The 27025-nt window shown below is 47.7% G+C and overlaps 1 protein-coding gene across 1 annotated transcript in view; it reads right to left on the bottom strand.

The window, feature by feature from the left end:
- Positions 1 to 27025, bottom strand: part of RASGRP1 (RAS guanyl releasing protein 1) — a 93057-nt gene that overhangs the window by 63836 nt on the left and 2196 nt on the right. The gene's annotated exons all lie outside the window — the stretch shown is intronic.

The raw sequence follows: 27025 nt of genomic DNA, 5'->3' as shown, positions 1-27025 counted from the left end.
GCCCGTCCTCTTTGATCCACTAATGCACACCACCTCTCCTGCCTACTGATAACCTCCTCTCACTCCTACATCCAAGACTTTCCACGTGCTGCTTCCTACCTCTGGAATTCTCTACCTCTTCCTTTCAGATCTCTCTAAAAAAAGATTCGAACTGGCTCCCAAGACCAACGTCTTCACCAAACCCAGCCAAATTAACCTTCTGTTCCATGCTAATATTATTATCAGTAACCTTTATTAAATAACATCAACAGATATGTCAGTGCTTTACACAGAATGTTTGTACTGTATGATGTCATTCACACCAGTCTCTGCCCCGGTGGAGCTTACAGTCTAAACAGTTTAACACACACACATTAACCTATTGAATATGTTTGTATAATATGAGAAGAAATCAGCGCACCGGCTGGAAAGATAAACCTTTTAGTGAAAGGTAAATATGAACCCCTTTGGTCTAAATTCTGTGCTTGTCGCTGAGGTTAGTGCTAATGTGCATAATCTCTGCAATGAAAGCAAGATACAACCAATGTGGGTGATGTTATGAATGCAGAATTCCTACGTCTCAATGCCAAGTTTTTCTAAACCGACAACATTCTTAATTGTCTTCTGCCTATTTGGCAATAGGAGAGGAGTTTAGAACAAACTGTATTCTAGTTCGAAATCCACACAAGCGTGACCATTTCAGAACAGTGCATTAATGATTAGCCAACAAGAGCTGTGAAATTGTTATTTGAAAACATGAAGAAAATTATATATAGGACTTCATAAATCAGCCTCCCCCAATGCCACTGGGCTTATAGAAGTGACTGAGGCTATTCAATTGCAGCCAATAGTGAGCAAACAGAAATCCGCAGTAAGTCTCTATCCGCAGTAAGTAGAGACTATCATCTACCGTAACCATCCATCCAGTAAGCCCGTGGCTTACTGAAGATGCCCCATGGAGATTGAAAATTCCTTATCATTGCAATTTAAGGGCCCAATACACAACGATATGTCTGACCCTGAAGTTGGATGGAATTTCCCTTGAACTCCCCCTGGAACTTCCCGGGACTGATTCTATCCGATTTTGTACTTTGGTGTAATTTTTGCTTAAGATATATATCATGCGATTGATCAAGCCAAGATGCAGGTGATATATAATTGTGCTATAAGATATATCCGATGTGCTGGATTACGGGGCAAGAGGGACTGGAAACATCAGTCAAACTTCCTGTGATATATCGCATATGCAAAAAGCACTGCTTTTTCCAGCGTATGCCATCCGATTCCGATAAATCACTGGAGCAGTGTGACCGGTCTAGGAGCTCCTATCCGACACTGACAGGACCGCGCATCCGATTGGATTGTATGGAAAACACATACGATGTGACACTTTTCAAATGATATATTAGCCCGAAACAGCGAAATCGGATGAAATCCTGCAAAATCGGAATCACAGGCATAAACAAATTAACTAGCGATATCACAAGGTCTGATGGGCAGCGAGAAAGGGCAATCGCCCATACACGCTGACACCCCTTTTGCACCACACAAATATCCCGGTTGGGCCCAGAGTTATCGCCCAATCCAACCGGTTGAGTGTGCAGTGCCATTTTCAATACCCCAGGTCCTGCTAATTTTTTTTTTACACGGGTCAGAACCGGGTTGCTGAGCAGTCTGAACGGGAACCCCTGGTCGGAGCGACCCCGATCCCTGCTATGGAGAAGGCAGCAGAGTCATTGCTGCCGTTTTCTCTCCTCCCTCGCCACGCACGACGTGCTACTGCTCCCCCCCAGCCCCCGCCTGATGTCAGTGCCTGGCAATATGCCGGAACCGGGTCCAAATCCTGGGGGCGACCCGGCATTTGCGATATGGAAGAGGTATGAGAGATGTATACCCGGATATAGGCTCATATACAAATCCAGTAACACTGGGAGCTGTTACAACATTGTAACTAAGGAACTTATTCTGGTCCACATGCAGCACTGCTAATTTTGCAGCGCTGCGTGTGGTTTTAATGCCACCCGCCGCTCGTATATCCACCCACCCCCCTTCACTCTGTGAGGTCCCCGCATGGCTGCAAATGGATGTTTTGCAAAAACATCCATTCACAGTCTTGGGTGCGGGGATCAAATCATTGGATGGTCGCTGATGGAACGCCCCCCGTATCCGCCCACTGCTGCCCCCTGCCCGCACTGGTGGGTGCGAAAGGGTTGGCGAACTAGCAGTTTGGTAAGCTTGTTCGCACCCAGCGTATGCAAATGCGCAGAACGTATGGTGTAATGGTTAGCATTATTGCCTCACAGCGCCGAGGTCATGGGTTCGATCCCCACCATGGCCCTTACTGTGTGGAGTTTGTATATTCTCCCCGTGCTTGTGTGGGTTTCCTCCGGTACTCCGGTTTCCTCCCACAATCCAAAAATATACTGGTAGGTTAATTGGCTCCCAACAAAAATTAACCCTAGAGTGTCTGCGTGTGCGTGTACATGTGGTAGGGAATATAGATTGTAAGCTCCACTGGGGCAGGGACTGATGTGAATGTTCAAAATGATCTCTGTAACGCGCTGCGGAATATGTGTGCGCTATATAACAAACTGCTAATAAATAAATAGTAAAACCTCGGTCCCAACAAATTAGAATAACCTCCTATATGACTTAGAAAAGCAACAATAGTTAAATCTATGTTATTTGTAATTGGCTTTCTCTGAGTTTATCCAGTAATGTTATAAATTGGTGTCTTGGGAATAGAACCTAGGAATATAACTGTGACAATGCATTATAACGTATCATTTATGACTATGAGGAATAACTATAGAAAACAATTCAGAATGTCAAATCAAGTGCCAATGAAACGTTCTAAGTAGTAGTAGTAGTACGTTTATTTATAAGGCGCTGCAAAGTGTCCACATCGCCGTACATAGCAAACAAAAAAAAACAAATTACAAGGTAACGTACAGGGTGTGTTGAAAAATACAGTATAAATAGTGGTATAGCTGGTAGAACTAAAATCAGCATCAGTTCAGAAGTAGGTGTGGAAATTGTCAAGGAGACTGAAGATGAAGTAAAGGAAGGGAAGAACAGGACAGGAGCACAGGTGAGGTAATGAGGTAGGGTGAGTACGTGAGGAAGGAGGGCCCTACTCATAAGAGTTAACAGACTAAAAGTAGGTGGGTGGACGAACGGAATACAATAGGATAAGTAGGAACGGAGGGGAACGGAGGCAGGATAGGAGGAGCGAAAGAGGTTAGGAGGAGGGATAGGCTAGTCGAAAAAAGTGGGTTTTGAGGGAGCGCTTGAAGGAGGTAAGGGAATCAGATAGCCTGATGGGTGGCGGGAGGTTGTTCCAGTGCAGGGGGGCAGCGCGAGAGAAGTCTTGGACACGGGAGTGGGAGGAGGTGATTAGGTGAGAGGTCAGTCGGCGGTCAGCGATGGAGCGAAGAGGACGGGAGGGAGTGTGGATAGAGATCAGTGAAGAGAGGTAAGGAGCGGTGGAGGAGGAGAGAGCCTTGTAGGTGGTGGTGAGTTTAAAGAGAACTCGGAAAGGAATGGGGAGCCAGTGAAGAGATAAACAGAGGGGGGAGGTGGAGGTAGAGCGGGCGGGAGAGGAAGATGAGCCTAGCAGCAGCATTAAGAATGGATTGGAGAGGTGCGAGGATACGTTCTAAGCATACGTTTATAGGGTAAATTTACTAAGATGGGAGTTCTTTTGAAGATGGGATGTTGTCATAGCAGCCAATCAGATTCAAAGGGGGGAAATTTACTAAGATGAGAGTTCTATTTCACATGGGAGGTTGCTATGGACAACCAATCAGGAGCTATCTATTATCTTCTCCTAGAGGATGCTGAATAAATAAGAAGTGAATTCTGATTGGTTTCCCATGTGTAACAGAACTCCCATCTTAGAACATTTCCCCCTACTTCTTATGTATTTAGGCCCTTATTCTGGTTCACGCGCAAAGGCAAATTCCTTCTCAAATGGACAAAACCATGTGCACTGCAGGTGGGGCAGGTGTAACATGTGCAGAGAGATCTAGATTTGGGAGTTATTTTGTTTCTGTGCAGGGTAAATACTGGCTGCTTCATTTCTAGACTGCAATATAGATCTCACTTTGAAGAAAAAACCCACTCAAATTGAATTCTCTCTGCACAAGTTACATCTGCCCCACCTGCAGTGCACATGGTTTTGTCTATTTGAGAAGGAATTTGCCTTTGCGAGTGAACCAGAATAATGGCCTTAGCACCTTCTGATAATCGATACATTCTGAATGGTTGCTACGGGCAACCTCCAGCTCCAATATTACTCCCATCTTAGTAAATGTTTCAAGGAGAACAAACTTAAAAGAGGTAGCGCCCAGTCTGTACAAACCTATAGGGTAACAGTTATTTATATATGACAAGCCCCCCTCAGAAGTATGTCATTACTTTCTCTCGCTCACATGGATTTTTCTTGTAAGCTAGAAATCATTTGGATGAGATTAATTCTTCAGACAAGCCTCTCGCTCATTACCGCATCTGCCCCTGCTGACAATAGGAGTGTGATGCATACTTTCCATGGCTAATGAAAGCTTGGCACCCTGGTCGCTGATAAAACTAACTTGTTTTTCCTCTTACCCACCCAATCAATATCTGATTACCTATAAATAACACATTGGGATTTTAAATAGCCGTCTGGCTGAGCACCACCTACTCAGTGGCCGCGGTTATTGTATCACAGATGCGGTAAACGAAAGCGGAGAAGCAGAAATCTGGACGTAATGATGAATACGGAAGAAAAGAGCTGATTATTCCAGACTCATTAATGCATCTATTCAGTAGCCTAATGATCAATAGCACAAAGCTGCATGTGTCTCTTACAGCATATGTCTGACATCACACAAAAGATGGGTTAATGAGTTGTAGACATCTTTGTTCCTAATCCATACTTGTAAACTAATGTTACTCGCTTCTAAATAAATCCTTGTCAAAAAGTGGTTTTCGCACCATTGTTTTTATTTTTAGTAGAGACCGCACTTTTACTGTAACATAAAAGCTTCATCCGAAATAAGCAGCCCTCCAAGCTGTGATAGCACATAGCCAAATGTATCAAGCTTCAAAAAGTGATAAACTGGAGAGTGATAAACAGCCAGCCAATCAGCTCCTAACTGTCACGTTATAATCTTGCGGCTAGATGAACTAAGCTTCGAAAGTGCTAAAATGGAGAGTGATAAACAACCAACCAATCAGCTACTACCTGACATTTTTTTCAAACAGAGGGGAAGATTTATTAAGCTTTGTGAAGTGATAAAGGGGGAAATTTTACTAAGAATACGAATGCAAAAAGTTGCATTCGTATTCTTAATATGAATGGCTATGACTGCATACATCGTATGCCAAGTCGTGTTCCGGAGGGGGATTTACAAAGCAGTCATACTGTATACGACTGCTTTGTAATCCTCCGATGTCGTATTAATTAGTATTAGCTGGCCATATATATGGCCGCTAATACGAATTAGTGGAGGCAGTCTGCACGGATCAATCAGATACGTGCAGGCTGCAAGGTGTAAAAAAAAATTGTAAAATAAATAAATAAATAAAAAAAAAAACAGCGTGGGGTCCCCCCCCAAACAGCTGTAACTAGCACCAGGCTGAAAAGGCCGGTAAAAAAAAATCAGGAAACCCGACGAATAGGGGTTCCCCGATTTTTTTTTTTTTTTTTTTTTTTATTTTTTTTTTTTTAAACCAGCCCCAGGCTCCAGGTCCAGGGCTGGTTCCCAAAATACAGGGGACAAAATGACTAGGGGTCTCCTGTATTTTAAGAACCAGTCCCAGGCCAAACCAGCCAGCAGGGTAATGTCACGTCCGGGGGACACTTATTAAATAAGTTCCCGCGGCCAAAACATCACCCAAAGTGTCTGGTTTTTATCACCGGCCAATCAGTTCCTACCTGTCATTTTTCAAACCAAGCCTGTAACTTCACAGTTAGGAGCTGATTGGCCGGTGATAAAAAACAGACACTTTGGGGGAAATTGTTATGATATCCGGGAGTCCTCGCCAACCCTAACTCCGTTGTCATCGAATGGGATTGATGGCTGCGTGCTAGTGCTAGGCTTCGCCTATAATAGCCGCGTTCGACAGAGCCCGTTAGTCAGGCTCCGCCCCCGATGCCACCAGGTCTTGAGAGTTGACAACGCTGCCACCAATGTCAAAGATGAACAAGGGGATGACTAACTAACCCAAGAAGGCGAGGTCACCCTTGCTCTGTAGCAAACTGGGTAAACGTAACAATACGTAGAGATGTAACACAAACCTATACCAAACAGGTGTAACAATACACAGAGGTGTTTCATAAGAATCAAGATACAAGTAAGGGGCAGTCTGGGGATAAACCCCACTTATCTGTGCTCCGAGGAGACAACGGCAGCGGGAACCAGGGTACGGACAGCTTGGACAACGCACGGACACCAGGAGGACAAGAGACAGAACGGAGGACACGGCTGGGGATGAACGACAGGACACAGGACGACTGGACCCAGGAACCAGGAGCAGTGGGTAAGCGGGAACCAGGAACACTTGAGACCCTGAGGTGCAAAAGCTATAACCGGCATCTGTCCTGGGCAGACACCGGCTCTTTATTCAAAATCCCCGCTGACGCTGACGTGCGCCGCACTGCCGGGCGCATGACCTCAGCGCGCCGGCACGCCGACGGAGACGCTCGGGGACGTTGCCCGGCAACGCCCCGATGCCTGCTGACGATGCCGTGGGGACGGAAGCCAGGGGCGTTGCTGTGCGACGCCGCTAACGTCTCCCCCGGCACTCGTCTACACTGTCTGTCCCGGCGGGTCCGGGACAGAAGTGTAACAGTACCCCCACTTGAGGAGGGGTCACCGAACCCTTAGAACCCGGTTTCCAGGGAAATTTTCTAAAGAACTCCGCTCTTAGTCGGGGCGCATGCAAAAACTTTTCTGGGACCCAAGATCTTTCCTCATCTCCAAACCCCTTCCAGTGGACAAGAAACTTGAGCTGACCCCTGACTACCTTGGAATCCAAGATATGTTCCACCACATACTCCTTATGCCCTCGAACCAAGACAGGTCTTTGAGTACGTGTAGAGCTGGATGGAAGGGTTCCGATGACAGGTTTGAGCAGGGAACAATGAAAGACATTATTGATGCGCAGAGACCTGGGAAGCTGAAGCCTGAATGCCACAGGGTTAATTTGTCCGATAATCGGAAATGGACCGATAAACCTGGGACCCAACTTGGGACATTGCTGTCGAAGTCTAATATGACGTGTGGATAACCATACTCTCTGACCCACTTTAAAGAGACACGGTCTCCTGTGCCTATCAAAGAAAATCTTAGACCGGGCTGAGGATTGTCTAAGGGCTATGTGTACATTCTTCCAGGCTTTCCTAAAAAACGAGACAGTGGACGAGGATCTTGACGGATCAACCGGGGGCATGAATGAACTACATTTGGGGTGCAAACCTGAGTTGCAGAAAAAAGGAGAGCTCTTGATGGCTGAATGATAAGAGTTATTGTATGCGAACTCTGCTAATGGAATAAGCTCAGCCCAATTGTCCTGGCACTTTGAAACGAAACAGCGGAGGTATTGTTCCAAAGCCTGGTTGACCCTCTCGGTCTGTCCATTCGACTGCGGGTGATAGCCAGAGGAGAGACTGACCTGAATCCCTAAGGCTGCACAAAACTGTCTCCAAAACCTGGCCACGAACTGGGAACCTCTATCCGAGACAATATCGACCGGGAGTCCGTGAAGCCTAAAGATGTTGGTGATGAATAAATTTGCTAGGATTTTTGCAGTAGGAAGCCCATGTAAAGGAGTAAAGTGAGCCATTTTGGAAAATCTATCCACAGTAACCCAGATGGTGGTGAACTTGCTAGACGGAGGCAGGTCAACAATAAAGTCCATAGAAATATGGGACCATGGTTTCTTGGGAATGGACAAGGGGAACAGCGGCCCAATAGGAGACTGTCGAGACGATTTGTGTCGCGCACAGACCAGACATGAGGCCACAAATTTGTCGACATCTTGCCTCATAGAGGGCCACCAAACAGTCCTGGCTAACTGTTCAAAAGTTTTGGCAATACCTGGATGCCCGGAGCTTTTTGCCGAGTGAAAGTCCCTGAGAACCGCCTGCCGTAATTTCTGGGGAATAAATAAACGGTCCTGTGGGGTCTGTTGAGGAGCCGACGCTTGGGCAGCAATGACTAAGGTGGCTAAATCTTGGGTCAGGCCCGCCATGATTACTGAGCAAGGGACAATGGGAGATGCTTTCACCTCAGACCCCTGGAAAGTCTGAAAACTGCGGGAGAGGGCATCTGCCTTCACGTTCTTAGATCCCGGCCTAAAGGTGATGATAAACCGGAATCTGGTGAAGAACAGTGCCCACCGAGCCTGTCGTGGGTTGAGGCGTTTGGCGGACTCAATATAAGAGAGATTCTTGTGATCGGTGATCACGGTGATGGTATGCTGAGCTCCCTCAAGCCAGTGACGCCACTCCTCAAACGCCCATTTGATGGCCAATAACTCACGATTGCCTACATCATAATTTCTCTCGGCTGGAGAGAATTTGCGGGAGAAGTAAGCGCATGGATGAATCTTTAGATCCAGTGGACCCTTCTGAGACAGGACTGCTCCAGCACCCACATCAGAGGCGTCGACTTCGATTAAAAAGGGAAGCCTGGGATCTGGGTGGTGCAGAATTGGAGCTGAGCAAAACGCTTTCTTTAATTTTATGAAAGAATCCATCGCCCGTTGAGACCATTGTCCTGGGTCAGCCCCTTTCCGAGTCAAGTCCACTATGGGTGCCACGATGTCCGAAAAGGAGCGGATAAATTTGCGATAGTAGTTAGAAAAACCAAGAAATCGCTGAATGGCCTTGAGCGTGGTTGGGCGAGCCCAGGATTGAATGGCCTGAACCTTCGATGGATCCATGGAGAAACCTTGAGGGGAAATAATATACCCTAAAAAAGTCACTTGTGACACTTCGAATTCACATTTTTCCAACTTGGCATATAGATGATTCTCCCGTAGCTTCTGCAACACCAGGCGGACGTGCTGCCGATGCTCAGGAAGAGATTTGGAAAAAATGAGAATGTCGTCCAAGTAAACTACGGCAAAACCCCCTAAAAACGGTCGAAGGACTTCGTTGATAAAGTCTTGGAAGACTGCCGGGGCGTTAGCTAGACCAAAAGGCATCACAAGATACTCAAAATGCCCCGAGTGGGTATTAAACGCGGTCTTCCATTCATCACCACTTTTAATTCTGATTAAGTTGTAGGCCCCCCTGAGGTCTATTTTGGAAAAAATCACTGCCTCCCGAATCTGGTCAAATAACACGGAGATGAGGGGTAATGGGTAGGAATTTTTTACCGTAATTTTGTTAAGGGCTCTGTAATCAATACAGGGCCGTAAAGACCCATCTTTCTTCTCAACAAAGAAAAACCCCGCCCCCACCGGTGATTTAGAGGGCCGAATGAACCCCTTTTCAAGGCTTTCTTTAATGTAGAGGTCCACGGCTTGGGACTCAGGTGCGGATAACGCATATAAACGACCCTTAGGAAGTCTGGCATTAGACACTAAATCAATGGCACAATCAAAGGGGCGATGAGGAGGCAAGGTGTTGGCTTCTTTTTTAGAAAAAACATCTGAAAAATCACGGTACTGAGGAGGGAGAGCTTGAAAATCGGGGGTGCATCACACGGAGAGGGAGAGTGAGACAAACATCCGAACAGGACCCTCCCCACCGAGTGATCTCACCAGTTTCCCAATTAAATTCAGGGTTGTGTTTTTTCAACCAGGGCAGCCCCAGGACTATAGGAGTGAGAGGACAGTGAAAAATAAGAAAGGTGATATCTTCGGAGTGAAGAGCCCCCACCGACAGCCGAAGGGAGGGAGTCCTAAAAGATATACCGCCTTTAGACAGTGGACAGCCATCCAACCCACAAACAGAAACGGGATTTTCCAGGGGTATGGGCATAAAGCCCAATTGTTGCACCAGGCCTTCATCTATAAAGTTACCGGCCGCCCCACAATCCACAAAGGCAGATCCGTTCCAAGAACGGTCGGTAACAGAGACTGATACCTGAATTAATACAGAATCTGAGGGAGAAAAGCTCGACAGGCCCAAGTGAACCCCCCAAGTATCACTTAGGCCCTGTCTTTTCCCGCCTTCAGCGGACAAGCAACAGCAAGATGACCGGGACCCCCACAATACAAACAGAGGCCCTTGAGACGTCGGCGGTTTTTTTCGGATGAAGATAGTCGAGTGGCCCCCAACTGCATAGGCTCGTCTCCGGGTACCTCGGAAGACTCGTCTACAGATGAGGAAGGCAACACTCCAGACCGTCTTTCTCTCTGCCGCTCCCGAAATCTCCTATCCACTTTAATGGCTAACTGCATGATCCCATCAATGTCTTTGGGAGTGGGGTACTGTACTAATGCATCCTTAAGGGATTCGGATAACCCAATCCGAAACTGACTACGAAGCGCTGGGTCGTTCCAGCCAGAATCAATAGCCCAACGTCTGAACTTAGTACAGTATGCCTCAGCTGTGTCCTGCCCCTGACACAGGGCCCTAAGATTTGACTCGGCCGAGGCCGCCCGGTCCGGGTCATCATATAATAACCCCATTGCTGAGAAGAATGCATCCACAGAAGAGAGAGCCTCAGCACCATCTGGAAGGCCGAAGGCCCAAGACTGAGGATCTCCCTGCAGGAGTGAAATAACCATTCCAACCCGTTGAGCCTCAGAACCAGAAGATCCTGGGCGCAATTTGAAATAAAGCCTACATGACTGTTTAAAATTAAAAAACAAAGACCGGTCACCTGAAAAACGGTCAGGGAGATTTAACCTGGGCTCCAGACTCCCACCGGAGGAGGAGCTAGACTGAGACCGTTGCTCGTGTGAGTTTTCCGTAGGGTGAGCTCTTGCAATTTCTGCGTCAGTGTGTGCATCTGTCCTGCAAGAGAGTGGGCAGCAGCCTGCTGTGACGGATCCATGATTGGGTTTCCCCACGACTACCGAACCTCTGAGCTGTAGGGGCAACAACAGTCTCAGAGTATGGTCTGGCTGGTTATAATGTTATGATATCCGGGAGTCCTCGCCAACCCTAACTCCGTTGTCATCGAATGGGATTGATGGCTGCGTGCTAGTGCTAGGCTTCGCCTATAATAGCCGCGTTCGACAGAGCCCGTTAGTCAGGCTCCGCCCCCGATGCCACCAGGTCTTGAGAGTTGACAACGCTGCCACCAATGTCAAAGATGAACAAGGGGATGACTAACTAACCCAAGAAGGCGAGGTCACCCTTGCTCTGTAGCAAACTGGGTAAACGTAACAATACGTAGAGATGTAACACAAACCTATACCAAACAGGTGTAACAATACACAGAGGTGTTTCATAAGAATCAAGATACAAGTAAGGGGCAGTCTGGGGATAAACCCCACTTATCTGTGCTCCGAGGAGACAACGGCAGCGGGAACCAGGGTACGGACAGCTTGGACAATGCACGGACACCAGGAGGACAAGAGACAGAACGGAGGACACGGCTGGGGATGAACGACAGGACACAGGACGACTGGACCCAGGAACCAGGAGCAGTGGGTAAGCGGGAACCAGGAACACTTGAGACCCTGAGGTGCAAAAGCTATAACCGGCGTCTGTCCTGGGCAGACGCCGGCTCTTTATTCAAAATCCCCGCTGACGCTGACGTGCGCCGCACTGCCGGGCGCATGACCTCAGCGCGCCGGCACGCCGACGGAGACGCTCGGGGACGTTGCCCGGCAACGCCCCGATGCCTGCTGACGATGCCGTGGGGACGGAAGCCAGGGGCGTTGCTGTGCGACGCCGCTAACGTCTCCCCTGGCACTCGTCTACACTGTCTGTCCCGGCGGGTCCGGGACAGAAGTGTAACAGAAATTTACTAAAGGAAATTTGTAAAAAATAGGTGTATTTGTATCCAGAAATACACTTATTTTTGACATTTACTATCCCGAAAATACGGCCATTCATATTCGTATTGATAGCACATCAATACGACTACGAATGGCCGTATTTTCGGGATAGTTAAATGTCAAAAATAAGTGTATTTCTGGATACAAATACACCTATTTTTTACAAATTTCCTTTAGTAAATTTCCCCCTTTATCACTTCACCGAGCTTAATAAATTTTCCCCACAGTCTGTGACATGACAGGTAGGAGCTGATTGGCCGGCTGTTTATCACTCTCCATTTTATCACTTATGACAGCTTAGTGCGTCTGACCCTAGGTTTGAAAAATGACAGGTAGGAGCTGATTGGCCGGTGGTTTATCACTCTCCACTTAGTCACTTTTGAAGCTTGATACATCTGCCCCAGAGGGAGTAAATTTACTAAGATGGGAGTTCGATTTCAGATCAGATGTTGCTATGGGAAACCAATCAGAATCTACTTCCTTTTTATTTAGCACATTCTAGAAGATAATAGATGGAATCTGATTGGTTGCCCATAGCAACAACCTATCTGAAATAGAACTCACATCTTAGTAAATTTTCCCCATGGAGTCCGAATACTTATCCCGAATCCCATGTGTTATCACCCAAAAACAGAACATTGCTCAGAAAGCTCACTCTCTAAATGCCCCTATGCAGTTGTGCGAGGTATTCATTCGGGGTATACCCCACTAATTTACCTGGGCAGCCGGAATGTATACGATACATTGTATGCGGTCCTTTTGCATACAATGTATCATATGCGATCTCAGTCATGGCTGCGGGATGTGATATATACTCATGGCAGCCATGACGATCGGTGACTCAGATCCGGGGAGAACAGGAACGTGCCTCCAGTCGGAGGCGGAGGAGAATGACATGCAATGTGACAGTTTTCATCCGACATCTCGTTCCGAAAGCTCAGAATCGGACAGAAAGTGGCCAATATTGCACTAGTAGACGGGGGGCTTAAGAGCATACCCTCCAACCAGGGGTGGATTTAGGGGCCGAGCCGCCCCTAGGCACAACATTTTTAGCCGCCCCCCCCCCATTAGTCTGGACTGAACCGGAGGAATACAAGGGGGTGAGAGGTGCAGGGTAGTGTCGTGGGAGGCTGGCATCCTGTCCTCACCTTTGGGTCCTTGTCTATGCTGGTGCCACTGCTCTCCTGGCGACGGGGAGCTTCCAGTTGCTGCTGGTCTGCGACTCTGCGCAGAGGTAGGAGATGAGAAGCGGCTTTCCTGCTCAGAGCTGCTGCCAGCTAGAGGGTGGCTCAGCAGGGACGAGGAGAGAAGCCACAGCTTAATGGCAGGCCTCGGCGGGGATAGGAGCCGCAGCATCGTGAAAGGGTGAGGATGGGGGAGAGGAGAGTTAGCTTCCGAAGTTCCGGGTGGAGGTAGGACGGAGGCACCGGGCGGAGCTTCACATGCCAGAGGGAGGATGGAGCTGCTAGGCAGGGGGGACACGCCGGGTCCCCTGCTATTGCCAGCCGTGCTGGGTCTCTTGCTACTGCAGCCCCGCCAGTTCCCTCCGCCAGCAGCAGCGCTGGTTCCCTGCTAACAACGGCCGCATTGGGTACCCTCCTACCTCATCATTGCGGAGACGCTCTCCCAGCCGAGCAAGGTCCCCTCCTCCCACAGCAGTGCCAGCAGTCATCCTCCGGCAGCAGCGCCTGGTTCCTTCCTCCAGCAGCAGCACTTTGCCCACTGCTACCGCTTGCCGCGCAGGTTCACACTATTTTCTTTTTAAATTGACAAAAAAAAAATCAAGCGGGTGACTGACAGCTGCCGCCCGTACTAGGTGCCGCCCCTAGGCCCGTGCCTCACGGGCCTAGTGACAAATCCGGCCCTGCCTCCAACATGACCCATTCCATTAGGTACACAATGCTCTGCTCCTGGATTTCCCCCCTGGTAATGTATGAGTGCCATCACCTGTGTTGAAACACCCTTCTTCTTTTTTTTAAATTTGTGTTTATTGAAAAAGAACAATAGCATACATGGTATGAAACCATAAATACAATACAACAACAAAGCAGGTAGAGTCATTGCCGTTACATTATAGTGATACACAAGGTTGTAGGTGGTGGTGAAAGCTAAGTAAATAATCCCTTTTTTTAATAGCTAGTGTCTGATAATACATTGAACAATCATACTGTATCTATATAAAGTCCCATTTTATTTTGAAATGTTGCAGAGCCATTGGAAAGAGTTTCTATATTGTACGACGTTGTTAACCTCCCCTCTTTACGAACATTTTCTTTAATAGAGGATGGTAGTGTTATGAGATACGGGAGCCATACAGTAAATCATTTAGATGAGCGAGATCTAGCGAACATTCTATCCAATCCATTTGGAATAAAAACAATAAAGGGGGTAACATTAGAGAAATGGGTACATTTTTTCTTTTTGTAACCATTGGGATAATATTGTTTTTTTTTTTTTTGCGACAGCTGCTACACGATCCATTGGCCATGGAAGAAGTTTGAGGTTCTGTATAATTCCAAAACGCACGTGCCACTGTTATTGTAAAGGGTATATTCAAGTTACTATTAATATAATCTTGAACTAGTTTCCAAAATAATTGTACCACTGTACAAGAAGACCATAGACAGTGGATAATGTCAGCATTCGGGGACCTGCGTTTAAACCATCAAGAATTATTCAAAGCACCTGTAAGAAACCGGTCGGGGAGTGTAATAAGCCGTATGCAGGATCTTTGAAACGGGATGCGGTCATCTATTAGAATGAACTTAGGTCTACAGTCATTAGGTCGACTGGCAGGATGGTCGACCTGACTTAAGGTCGACATGGGCCAAGGTCGACATGACTTAAGGTCGAATTTGCATAAAGGTCGACATGAGGAAGGTCGACTGGTCATACGGTCGACATGGGGTTTTTCACTGTTTTTTGAGCCGACATGTGCTGACAGGCGGTATTTCATGCCCTACCATCCACTAGGGCGTGGAGGAGGTTATTAAAGCTGTGGCGAGCGAAGCGAGCCACCGTGCCCGAAGCATTGCGAGGGTCCGATTCTCATTGCCAACTGTGTCCATGTCGACTGTGTCGACATTCGGATAAAAAACAGTGAAAAACCCATGTCGACCTTATGACCAGTCGACCTTCCACATGTCGACCTTTATGCAAATTCTACCTTAAGTCATGTCGACCTTGGCCCATTTCGACCTTAAGTCAGGTCGACCTTCCTGCCAGTCGACCTAGTAGGGTCGACCTAATGACTGTAGACCTAAGTTCATTCTGACAAATGTACCGATTCCTTTGAAACACCTTTCCTATCAATTAACTGGCTCAATACAGGTGATCGTAATCATACATTAAGGGGGAAGTCCAGGAGCAGAGCATTGTGTGCCTAATGGACTTCAGGCCACCTCCCAGGGACCACATTGGAACTCTCATTACTTCAGGCAGGGCTGGCACTACCTGCTCAGCAGAGGATGCAAAAAAGGGAGGCGCCAGGTAGGAGAGGCACTCTTCTTGCTTTTGCTATCCTGCAGCTGCTGGCTGATGCTGTGCCTGGCAAGACAGCCATCAGGTCCCCCTGGGGAGTAGCCCCTCCAAAAATGGCCATCACCATAGAGCAGAGAGATGCTTGAGGGTCTCCTGCACCTCTGTCAGTGTGGCTAACGCTAACTGTAAGTGCAAATCCTGGGAGCACCGGCATACTGTGCACCTGCATCCCCAGGCAATGTCCTCCTGGCACCGAGCATGTAATGCCCTGTGGCAACAAGCATGTAACTCCTCCTGGCAGCGAGCATGTAAATCACCATGGTAATGAGCATGTAATCCCCCTGGGCAACAAGCATGCAGCGAAGCATGTAACCCCTGGCAAGGAGCAAATAATCTCTGGAATCCTACAAGAAACCCCTGGCAACGAGTATGTAACTCCTGGCAAAGAATATGTAAATCTTGGCAATGAGAATGTTGGTAAGCAAAACTTATGTGGCATAATATATAATAGGCATTAAAGTGTTTGGCATAATGTGAAAGGTATCACACTCTGGGGGTTTGTAGGGACTGGCAAATGGGGAGTAACCTTAGAGAAGATGAGAATTGGATGGTGGAAGCTTGGTGGATGAATGTAGTGCTTTCTCATAAAAGCACTACAAACGGAGGAGAAATTGAGTAAGGTTGAGAAGTTTGAATAATAAGGTCTTGCGATACAGTCAATGAATACAATGTGAATAAACAAGCAACAAATAGCAATGTAATGAATCAGGCAACAGTATTAAAAAGTAGCAGTTTGTATATCAATGAATAGACTGTTGCATGGATCTTGAATAACACTGTAAAGAGGTTGGAGATAACTGGAGGATTTGGAGACCACTGTAATAAGTTGGAGATGATTGTGAGGACCTTGGAGAAAACTGTAAACACTTGGAAATGAGTGAAGAACTTGGAGACCACTGTAACGAGTTTGTAGATGGTGGTGTACAACTTGAAAATACCGTGAACAACTGTGAAGACTTGGAGACGACTGTGGAGAAAACTGTGAAGACTTGGAGATGACTGTGGATAACTGTGGTACTTTGGAGACAACTGTGAACAACTGTGGCACTTGGAGACAACTGTGAATAACTGCGGCACTTGGAGACAACTGTGAACAACTGTGGCACTTGGAGACAACTGTGAACAACTGTGGTACTTTGGAGACAACTGTGAACAGCTGTGGCACTGGGAGACAACTGTGAACAACTGTGGTACTTTGAAGACAACTGTGGTACTTTGGAGACAACTGTGAACAACTGCGGCACTTGGAGAAAACTGTGAATAACTGTGGCACTTGGAGAAAACTGTGAATAACTGCGGCACTTGGAGACAACTGTGAATAACTGCGGCACTTGGAGACAACTGTGAATAACTCCGGCACTTGGAGACAAATGTGAATAACTGCGGCACTTGAAAACAACTGTGAATAGCTGCGGCACTTGGAGACAACTATGAATATCTGTGGCACTTGGATATAACTGTGAATCACTGTGACACTTTGGAGACAACTATGAATAACTGGCAGGCAACTGTGAAGCGCTGAAAGGCTATCCCAGCAAGAGAGAGGTGGGTCCCCTTCAGCACACTGGTGGATCACTGCGGCACTAGTACCTTTAAGGAACACCGGACAGGAGCATGAGCAGATTGGACAGAAACCACTGTGTAGTGCAAGCCACAGAACCACTCTCTAGGAGGTAGACTGAAGCACTGGCAGAGAGCCATGGACCAGACCCCTTTTATCAGGGAAAGACACACTGCATTGGCTGGAGAACCCCCTGGCGAGGGGATTGGAGAAACCTTGGTCTCCAACATGGCTGACCCCATACCGGAGACACTGCAGAGAACCAGGCACACCACCTCTCACAGCCACAGACACACAGCAGGTCTGCCCCTCCACAACACTGTGCTACAATGGCGGCCTCCGTTGCTGCACCATGTTGCCCGGAACCTGCCTCCAGTGTGCTCCTGCTCCCCGGTGTCCCGACCACACCACGCGGCATTACGGTGTGTGGTATAATGTGTAATGACCATTATAGTGTGTGTGGTATAATGTGTAATAAGCATTATGGTGTGTGGCATAATATGTTAAGGGCATTATGGTGTGTGGCATAATGTGTAATGGGCATTACAGTGTGCAAAATAATGTGTAATGGGCATTACGGTGTGGCATAAAGTGTAATAGGCATTACAGTGTGCTTAATCCTGGTGCAGTTTTTCTAAAGAGGTTCTACCTGGCACAGTGTGTAAAAGGCTCTACCTAGTGCAGTGTGCATAAGGAGCTCTAGCTGGCACAATGTATATAAGTGGCACTACTGAGTGGTGTAATGTGTAAAACAGACACTCCTGTGTGTGGTGTAAGGTGAATTGGTTCTACTATTTTGTGGCCAAGCTCCTTCCCCACAAAGCCACACTCTAAATTTTCCATGTGTGTATCTTTGTGTGCGGGGAGGGAGCACACACCCAATTCCATTTCTGGCCCAGGGCGTCAAAATGTATAGTGACTGCGCTGCTGCTACTGGGCACAAGATGTGGTACTACCACAACGGCCATAATACACCTTTTTTTTTAGCATGTGTCTCTTTAAAAAATGATGGGATGGTGCATATTTACAGTTTGCAGGAGGGCGCCGAACACTCGAGCACCAGGGCAGTTATAGTTTGCAGGAGGGCTCTGAACACTCGAGCACCGGGGCAGTTATAGTTTGCAGGAGGGCGCTGAACACTCGAACACCGGGGCAGTTTGTAGGAGGGTGCTGAACACTCGAGCACCGGGGCAGTTATAGTTTGCAGGAGGGCGCTGAACACTCGAGCACCGGGGCAGTTATAGTTTGCAGGAGGGCACTGAACACTCGAGCACCAGGGCAGTTATAGTTTGCAGGAGGGTGCTGAACACTCGAGCACCGGGGCAGTTATAGTTTGCAGGAGGGCGCTGAACACTCGAGCATCAGGGCAGTTATAGTTTGCAGGAGGGCGCTGAACACTCGAGCACCGGGGAAGTTATAGTTTGCAGGAGGGCGCCGAACACTCGAGCACCGGGGCAGTTATAGTTTGCAGGAGGGCGCTGAACACTCGAGTATCAGGGCAGTTCCCAGTCACCACCCTTGAGCGTTTATAACTTCAGCCCACCTCCCAGGGACCAACCACACTGAAACTGTCACCACTTCAGGCCACCTCTCATCACCACCCTAGAACACTCATCACTTCAACATCTTCACCTCACCATTGGTCGACAGTGACTAGGTCGACACCTGGAAATGGTCGAAGGTCGACACAAGATTCAGGTCGACATTTTTTCCCCACTTTTTGTGGTTTATAACGACTTGGTTCATACTTTACTATCCAAGTGGGCGTAAATTGGAAATATAACAGTCTGCTGAGCCATACGAGGGGACGCGGTACACTTATACAGTGCCCATGTCGACATATGTCAATGCAGACAACAGAAACACGTGAAAAACTCATCTTGACCTTGTGTCAACCAAGCCCATGTCGACCTTAAGCTTGTGTCGACCTTCTCTCAATTGCGACCTATGGTTGTGTTTACCATTTTCAGGCGTCGACCATAAGTGGTCGACCTAGAGACTGTCGACCTAGACATTGTCTATCTCTTGTACCATAACCGCTGTAAATGTCGCACTAGTTTTGCAAGTTACCTCTTCAGCAAAATTGGTCTGAATTATAGATCAGAGCATTGGGACCTTGGTACTATTTATATGTGTGATTGGTTATCACGGTGTGCCCGGGTACCGTATGCGCCTCTCCCTAATGCATACAAATGTACAAGTAATGATCCCATATCATGTAGAAACATTGATCTCAGAGTCTGTAGAATAAATATAAATGAGAACGGTTATGTAATGCTCAGTGTTAATATTTCAGCACCTTTAGAAGGAAACAAGTCACCCACTGGTTTATACTTGTCTGCCCTCTGCAGGACTCTTTCATTATGTTCTTACCTGTGTGTTAGACAGGGTTTCTTGTAATATATGCAATGATGCCATTTAAAATAGATCCTTATCCATACCTCCCAACTGTTCCACTTTTCCTGGGAACATCCCATTTTTTGGGACGTTCCTGCGTCCCGCCCGGGGCCAGCAGTGTCCTGCTGCAGCAGGGGGGGGGGGGAGAGGGTGTGTGTTGTGAGTCCCCCTGTCCCACGTGAATAGGCGCTGTGCATCTATTCCTGCAGCCTGACGGGCTGGGGACATAGCCACAGTGGCGTAGCAAAGGCCCTGCGGGGCTATAGCCAACACTAGAAATGTGGGGGGGGCCCAGGACTGACCTTCAGTCCGGGCCCCCAGCGGCATGGCGGCCTCCGCTAACATCCTCTAAAATGGTCTTCTGTTTGTGAGGGTCATTTTTATTAGCAGGAGCCAGCCAGGAGCGGCTCTGGGACCACAGACAAGTAGATTTGTGGGTCCCGGCCACAGACCCAGCGGTGACGGCAAGCAGCAGGGTAAGGAGGGTTGGGGGAGGGGGGGGGGGTTACAAGCTTTATTTTACGGCGGGCGCTGCCAACATTTCCGGAAGGGCGTGCCCGTTTTATCATTATGTAACTGCATAGCCAGCAGCTCCCAGAGCCGCCTGCCGTGCCCCCATAGCTGCGAAAATAGGTGTGGCCTCGCTGTAATAGGCCACACCCCCTTTCCGTGAGGCCATGCCACCAAAAGTTCGGTCGTGCAATCTCCAGTTCAATGTTGGGAGGTATGCCTTATCTATTGTGGCTGCACCTCTATGTAGCTTAGGGTTACTACCTCATCCCTTAATTCTGGACACATATTAATTACACAGGTTCTGTGGCTGATTATATCCAGGTGAAATGGAGTCTTGAAGTCAGACAGCCACAGAACCTATGTAATTAATATGTGTCCAGCATTAAAGGGATGAGGTGGTAACCCTAGTGTAGTTGTGAGTGGTAACACCCAACCCCTCCTACCGCTAGCGTGTGGTGACTCCAGTCCGTACCAGTGCAGTTCTAACAGTGCAGTGAAAAATACTAACAGTGCAGTGAGGTGGCTGGCTGAGCCTTCAGGCACCGCTGAGCATGCGGGCCCCACAGCAGTTAGTGAAGCGTGCCGGATTACGTAATAATCCCCGGCAATCATCGGCTCCATTGAGGAGGAGGAGATAAATGTCTGGATTTCGTCACTTAACCTTTGAATCGTGGATGTTTTAAAGTATTGGATGTGGAGCCCAATGTTGAGTTTGTTTTGCGCCCCCCCCCCCCCCTTCTGAATTAGTGTGCAGTGGACTTCTAAAAAAAAGTAGGCAAGTATACATGGACTTAGTTAACAGTTGCCTGTATCTAGGCAACTGTAAATTTTAGCTGTCATGTGACCAAAAATTCAAGAAGCATCTGTCATTTCTATCTAACTTAGGGATGGCCATCAACGTGGTCGCCATCGATGATCACCATCTATGGCGATATTGCAAATGCCCATTGATGGTAGCATACAATGTAATGGAACAATGGTTTCACCGATTGATGGCCATCCCCTTTCAGCGCCTGTCTGTCCCCCCCCCCTCGGGCAGCTCTTGCATTAAGAGCTGTCCTTTGCGATGCTCCGACGATGGCAGCGGCTCCCCCTCCTCTCTCACCTGGCTGCTGATGCTGCTGCGGGGCGGGCTCCACCTCCTCATCCCAGCACCCGGAAGGGGATGTGGGGCTAGGGAGCAGGAGGTCACTGGTCCGGGCAGCACAGCAGTGTGCTTCCTGGAATCAGGTGAGGGGGGGGCAGCATGCATTGTTGCGGGGGTCAGTGCAGGGCAGCGTGGGTTGCGGTAAGAAGCCCATAGGCTTCTATGGGGAATCGCCAGCTTTTGCTGGAGATACACCTTGTGGGGCTTTAGTGCATCCCAAAATACGGTAAATACCAAGATAATGGGGTAAGTGCCTGCCGTGTCTGAGCAGGCAGTTCTCTGAATGGGGGTGGGTTCGCAGAGCTGCATGACATCATGGCGCGACACACACAGGACCCGCAATGCACCTCTGGGAATGCGGCCTCCTTGTGTGAGGGCTAGGGACAGATTTTCTGGATCCTATACACGGGCCCCTTGATACCCGCTGGAACTTGCCTGTGGGTGCTCATCATTTTCCAAGGGTGCTCAGGCCCGGGAGCATCCTCGGAATTGCCTCACAGACACTCTCACACTCTCTTTCCCTCCACTTACCTAGCATCTGGCTGGCTGCATCTGTAGCAGTTTATCCTCTCCCTCTGCAGCCCTGGTTTGTGTAGCTCCGCCCATTACTTCATATAGCTCCGCCCCTCAGTTCCATAAAGTCCCCTTTTGGGCTGCTCTCGCAGGGGAAGGGGCGGGTCATAGGTGCTTCTAGCTGCTGGCGCTGCTGCCTATCAGACTGTATGATAGGTGCCACAGCTGGATGCAGAGCGGGGACTGCCCCACTCCTGCATGTGCCTCCCTGCTGTGCAGGCTGTGTGTGTGCCAGCAGATGTGCTTACAGTGCCAATACACTGTGTGCATGCCACCACTGGCACACACCTAGTTATGGCTCTGCTACTCACATGGCTTATCTTTTGCGATCCTTAGCAATGCAAATGCAGGAGGAGATGCAGCGGCGGAACTTGTGGGTGGTGAGCACAGGTGCAAAACTATCATTTGGGCCCCAATTTGGTAGCCAGGGAGGGGCTTAAAATGCTAGTATTTCTGTATTTTATTCTAAGGGTGAATCGACACAACTCCTGCATTTAGGCCACGCCCCCAGGAAAATACCTGGGCGTGGCCAGGCTCTGTATGCAGCAGACTGAACAGCATTCCCTGCATCAGTGTATAGAGCATCAGCTGCCTGTGAGTATGCAATTATCAGCCTGAACATTGATAGTTTCCCAGCAGCCATCAGATATTCCACAGTCTGCGGCAGCTCTGTCATTACTCAGCCTATGCAAATGATCCGTTCGCATTTCTGCTATTGAATTCTAATGTGAATGCAGGGACATAACTAGGGGGGAGCTAGGGGGTCAGGTGACCTGGGCACTGGGCGTTAGAACTAATTTGTGAACCGACCGCCGCCAAGGGCCTGCCACCCAACTCGAAGTCCCTAGCTCCCCCCTTGTTGCGGACTCCTGTGCTGCTGCTTAACTTGGCCCCGGTGCGGCGTGTCACTTCCCCCTCCTGTTTCGCCACCCATGTGGGTGATGTCATGGGTTGGGATCATTTGGTCTATTGCATTATGGTCGAAAGTCATTAGGTCGAATCCATTAGGTCGACATGCTAAAAGGTCGACATGACTCTAGGTCGACATGGGAAAAGGTCGACATGATTCTAGGTCGAAAGGTCATTAGTTCGACAGGTCATTAGTTCGACAAGGTCATTAGTTCGACATTGTCTATGTCGACATTCACAAGGTCGACATGGGGTTTTTCACTGTTTTTTTTACCTGAATGTCAACACAGTCGACATGGACACAGTTTAAAGTGCACTGCATCCCCTCGCATCGCTCGCTGCGCTCGCAATGCGTCGGGCACGGTGCCTCGCTACGCTCGGCACACTATTTTATTCTCACACCACGCCCTAGTGGATGGTAGGGCATGAAATACCGCCTGTCGGCACATGTTGGCTCAAAAAACAGTGAAAAACTCCATGTCGACCTTGTGAATGTCGACATAGACAATGTCGAACTAATGACCTTGTCGAACTAATGACCTGTCGAACTAATGACCTTTCTAACTAGAATCATGTCGACCTTTTCCCATGTCCACCTAGAGTCATGTCGACCTTTTAGCATGTCGACCTAATGGATTCGACCTAATGACTGTCGACCATAATGCAGTAGACCAAATGACCGCATCCCGATGTCATGATGCCGGAGGTGGAAGAGGCATAGAGCCAGCGCAAAGGGAGAGGCGGGAGGCGCAACGTGGCAGGGAGAACACACGCCACAGTGCACTGTCACATACGCTGGATGTGGCTGCTGCAACAAACCCAGGGGTTGATTGCAGCTTAGCTATAGGGCAACGGAGTGGCAGGGTCCTAAATACCGTTTCAGACCCATTCAGACACTAAAAAAAACTGGTCTGAAACGGGTAGGACCCTGCTTTTTTACCGTTTCCAAAAACCGTTTTTTTGGAAACTGTAAAATCACTCTCCACCTTTCAGACCGCACATATAACCGTTTTAAAACGGTTAAAAATCGGCAAAATAACGTTTTTTTTGTGCGGTCTGAAAGGGGCATTATTAAGCTCGGTGAAGTGATAAAGTGTCTGGTTTTTATCACCGGCCAATCAGCTCCTACCTGTCATTTTTCAAACCAAGCCTGTAACTTCACAGTTAGGAGCTGATTGGCCAGTGTTAAAAACCAGACACTTTATCACTTCACCGAGCTTAATAAATCTGCCTCCCAGTTACCACTAGGCTGTACTCAAGGCGGAAAGGCTAAAGACTAGCAAGGTGCTACCATGGCACCTGCGACCACATCCATTTATATAAGTTATAAATATCTTCATTTCCACAGAATGGAGACCATTTCAGTGACATTATATTATATATTATATAGTCACTCCATTGGTCTCCATACTGTGGAAATAAAGAAAAAATCTACTTGGAATATGCAATTCTGAAGACTGTATCTTCTAATGAGTATCACAGCACTCCATTCATATTTTAATGTATATTACAGTGTCATTTACATTAAAATATGTATCGACTGCTGTGATACTGATTAGAGGATACAGTCTTCAGAATTGCATATTCCAAGTAGAATTTAGTAATTTACACAATTATATTAGGAAAATGTAATTTCCTATCTGACAGATGAGTATACTGTATATAATTCCCAAGGTAGATAAAGCATTGCAAGCTGTAGGCCTGATTCTGGTTCACTTGCAAAAGTAAATTCTCTTTCTAATGGACAAAACCATGTGCACTGCAGATGGGGCAGATGTAACATGTGCAGAGAGAGTTAGATTTGGGTGAGTTATTTTGTTTCTGTGCAGGGTAAATGGCTGCATTGTTTTTACACTGCAATATAGATATCAGTTTGAAGTACAAACCCCACCCAAATCTAACTCTCTCTGCACATGTTACATCTGGCTCCCTGGTTTTGTCCAGTAGAGTGAGAATTTGCTTTTGCGAGTGAACCAGAATCAGGCCCTGTGTGTGTGTTAAGTTCAGTGGGGGTATCTTGCAGTACATGCTGGAGAATCTTCACCGCAGTACACATTTAGGGGGTGATTCAGATTGGTTTGTAAAATCAAACTCCTTCTTTAATGGACAAAACCATGTGCACTGCAGGTGGGGCAGATGTAACGTGCAGAGAGAGTTACATTTGGGTTATTTTGTTTCTGTGCAGGGTAAATACTGGCTGCTTTATTCTTACACTGCCATTTAGATTTCAGTTTGAACACACCCCACCCAAATCTAACTCTCTCTGCACATGTTACATCAGCCCCACCTGCAGTGCATATGGTTTTGTCCATTAGAGAGTGATTTTGCCTTTCCGAGTGAATCAGAATAACCCCCTCTGTCATTTACAATCACTTTGAGCTGTGAAGATGTTTGCTTTTGCAAACCAACCTGAATAACCCCCTTATTTCAGTAGTTGAACAGCAGCAGAACTGAAGGATTTATTATGTTTTGTTTTTTATTATTATAATTTTTTGGGTGGGGGGGGGTCCCCCAAATTACTGCCTTGACCAAGCAACAGGAATCCTAGTATTCGCCCTGGTGAATGCAACACCCACAGAAAACCCTGCATCGCACGAATAGCAAAGCCCTCAATCAAACACAATGGATGCCCATCGACATGTATAAATATCGATGGTCATCCATTGCATAGTTTAGCACTATCGATGGCCAGTTGCCGAATTGCCATCGATGGCAACGATGGCCATCCCTATTTCATACCTCCCAACTTTTGTGCACCTTAAAGTGAAAAGGGGGTGGGGTTGCAGAGGAGAGGCGGGGCCTCAGGTGGAAAGGCAGAATCCCCGCCTCCCTGCACGGCACCTACTCAGTGATCATCGGATGCTTTGTGGTGATCACTGCCTCACCCATCTGTCCCATCCGCGCCCGCTGACACTGCAACCCACTTATGAAACAGTGGGACAGCGTCCAATTAGCGCCTTAGCATGGCTGTCCTGTTATAACCGGGACAGTTGGGAGCTATACTTTTCCAGGTGATATAATATGGACATATCCCAATGTCTCTTGGATTTTAATACATAAAAATATATAGCTTAACAAGAGAAAAAAATCCAGACATACGCACATCTCCAAATGAGCCCGTCAGCAATCTTTGTAATCAATAAAATCTGGTTGCATAAAGGTTACATAATTGTTACCTCATTGCATTTTGTTTCTATACTCTTTCCTAGGTAGATTATTGCTGTCTTTGTTTTTGAATGAGTTAAATGCAGGCTTATTGACAGATACTTGTAAGAAGTTCACTTGCTGGTCCTCCAGCTTCTATGTTGTTGTTGTCGCCCACAATCCGGAAAGGCGTTGGAGTTCCCATAATACACCGAGCCACTTAGTAGTGTTCACTTGCCCACTTATCACTGTCGGGGAGTAGGTGTTTCTCCTGCCTTGCCATCTTTTGCACACTCCATATGAGTCACAGGTCGCTGGCTCATTTAGTTAAATGCGTGAGTGATACGCACAAAGATTCAATTACATGGGAGCACTTTGACAAACTTGCCATGGCAACACCAGCTTTATCTGCACACAATGAGCTGGTTTCATTGCTCTTCACTTCTTCTTATTTGAAAATCAGTTGTGTTTCCGCTTTTTTGGGCAGATTAAGCAGACTCTAAGGCATGTCATGATGGTACCTGTTGTGGTCCAGAGGTGTTCCGCTGTAATTCAGTAGTAGGGTACAGCTTATTGCCGTAAGCTACCTGGGCAGATCTTGCTTAGTCCTGGAAGCCGGCTAACATGTGACTTTGGCTGGATGATTGTTATTCTCTGAAACCTTATACAGCACAATTGGCTGCTTTTGAAAAAGCATTTCACGGAGGCTGTGAAGATGACAACTGGAAGCGCGGACGGGTACGGCTACATCTGAGACTTCCGTCGTACAAGTGACTTTCATCCAAATGTAAATGAGCCCAAAGCGGTCAGTAAGATCTGATTGGTGATGAAAAGACAATAATGCTGTTCAGGGCTTGCTTGTGTATTGTGTTTTACAAAGTGGTAATTATAAGGACCATGCATCAGCGACCATCTCTGGTCGCTGATGCAGACAAGACACCGAGCGATATATCGCTTGCCGATATATCGCCCCGTGTGTACAATGCTTTACCCTCCCCCGTGCAGCCTAACCATAACCTTCCTACCCTGCACCCTAACCCTCCCCCATGCAGCCTAACCATAATCTTCCGGCACCACACCCTAACCCTCCCCCATAGCCTTGCCATAACCTTGCTACCTTGCGCCCTAACCCTCCCCCCCCCCCCGTGCAGCCTAACCATGACCTTCCTGCCCTGCACCCTAATCCTAACCCTCCCCATACTGTACAGCCTATGAATAACCTTCCTACCCTGCACTCTAACCCCCCATAGCCAAAATCAAATGTGGAAAGGAAAACCGGTGATAAAGGCAGCCTATCGGACATTGACTAGCGT

This window comes from Crinia signifera, chromosome 12, assembly GCF_055691185.1.
Source record: "Crinia signifera chromosome 12, ASM5569118v1, whole genome shotgun sequence".
In the NCBI taxonomy this organism is placed as follows: Eukaryota; Metazoa; Chordata; class Amphibia; order Anura; family Myobatrachidae; genus Crinia; species Crinia signifera.
Note: the sequence above shows the minus strand (reverse complement) of the source record. Positions and strands in the feature narration are given on the sequence as shown.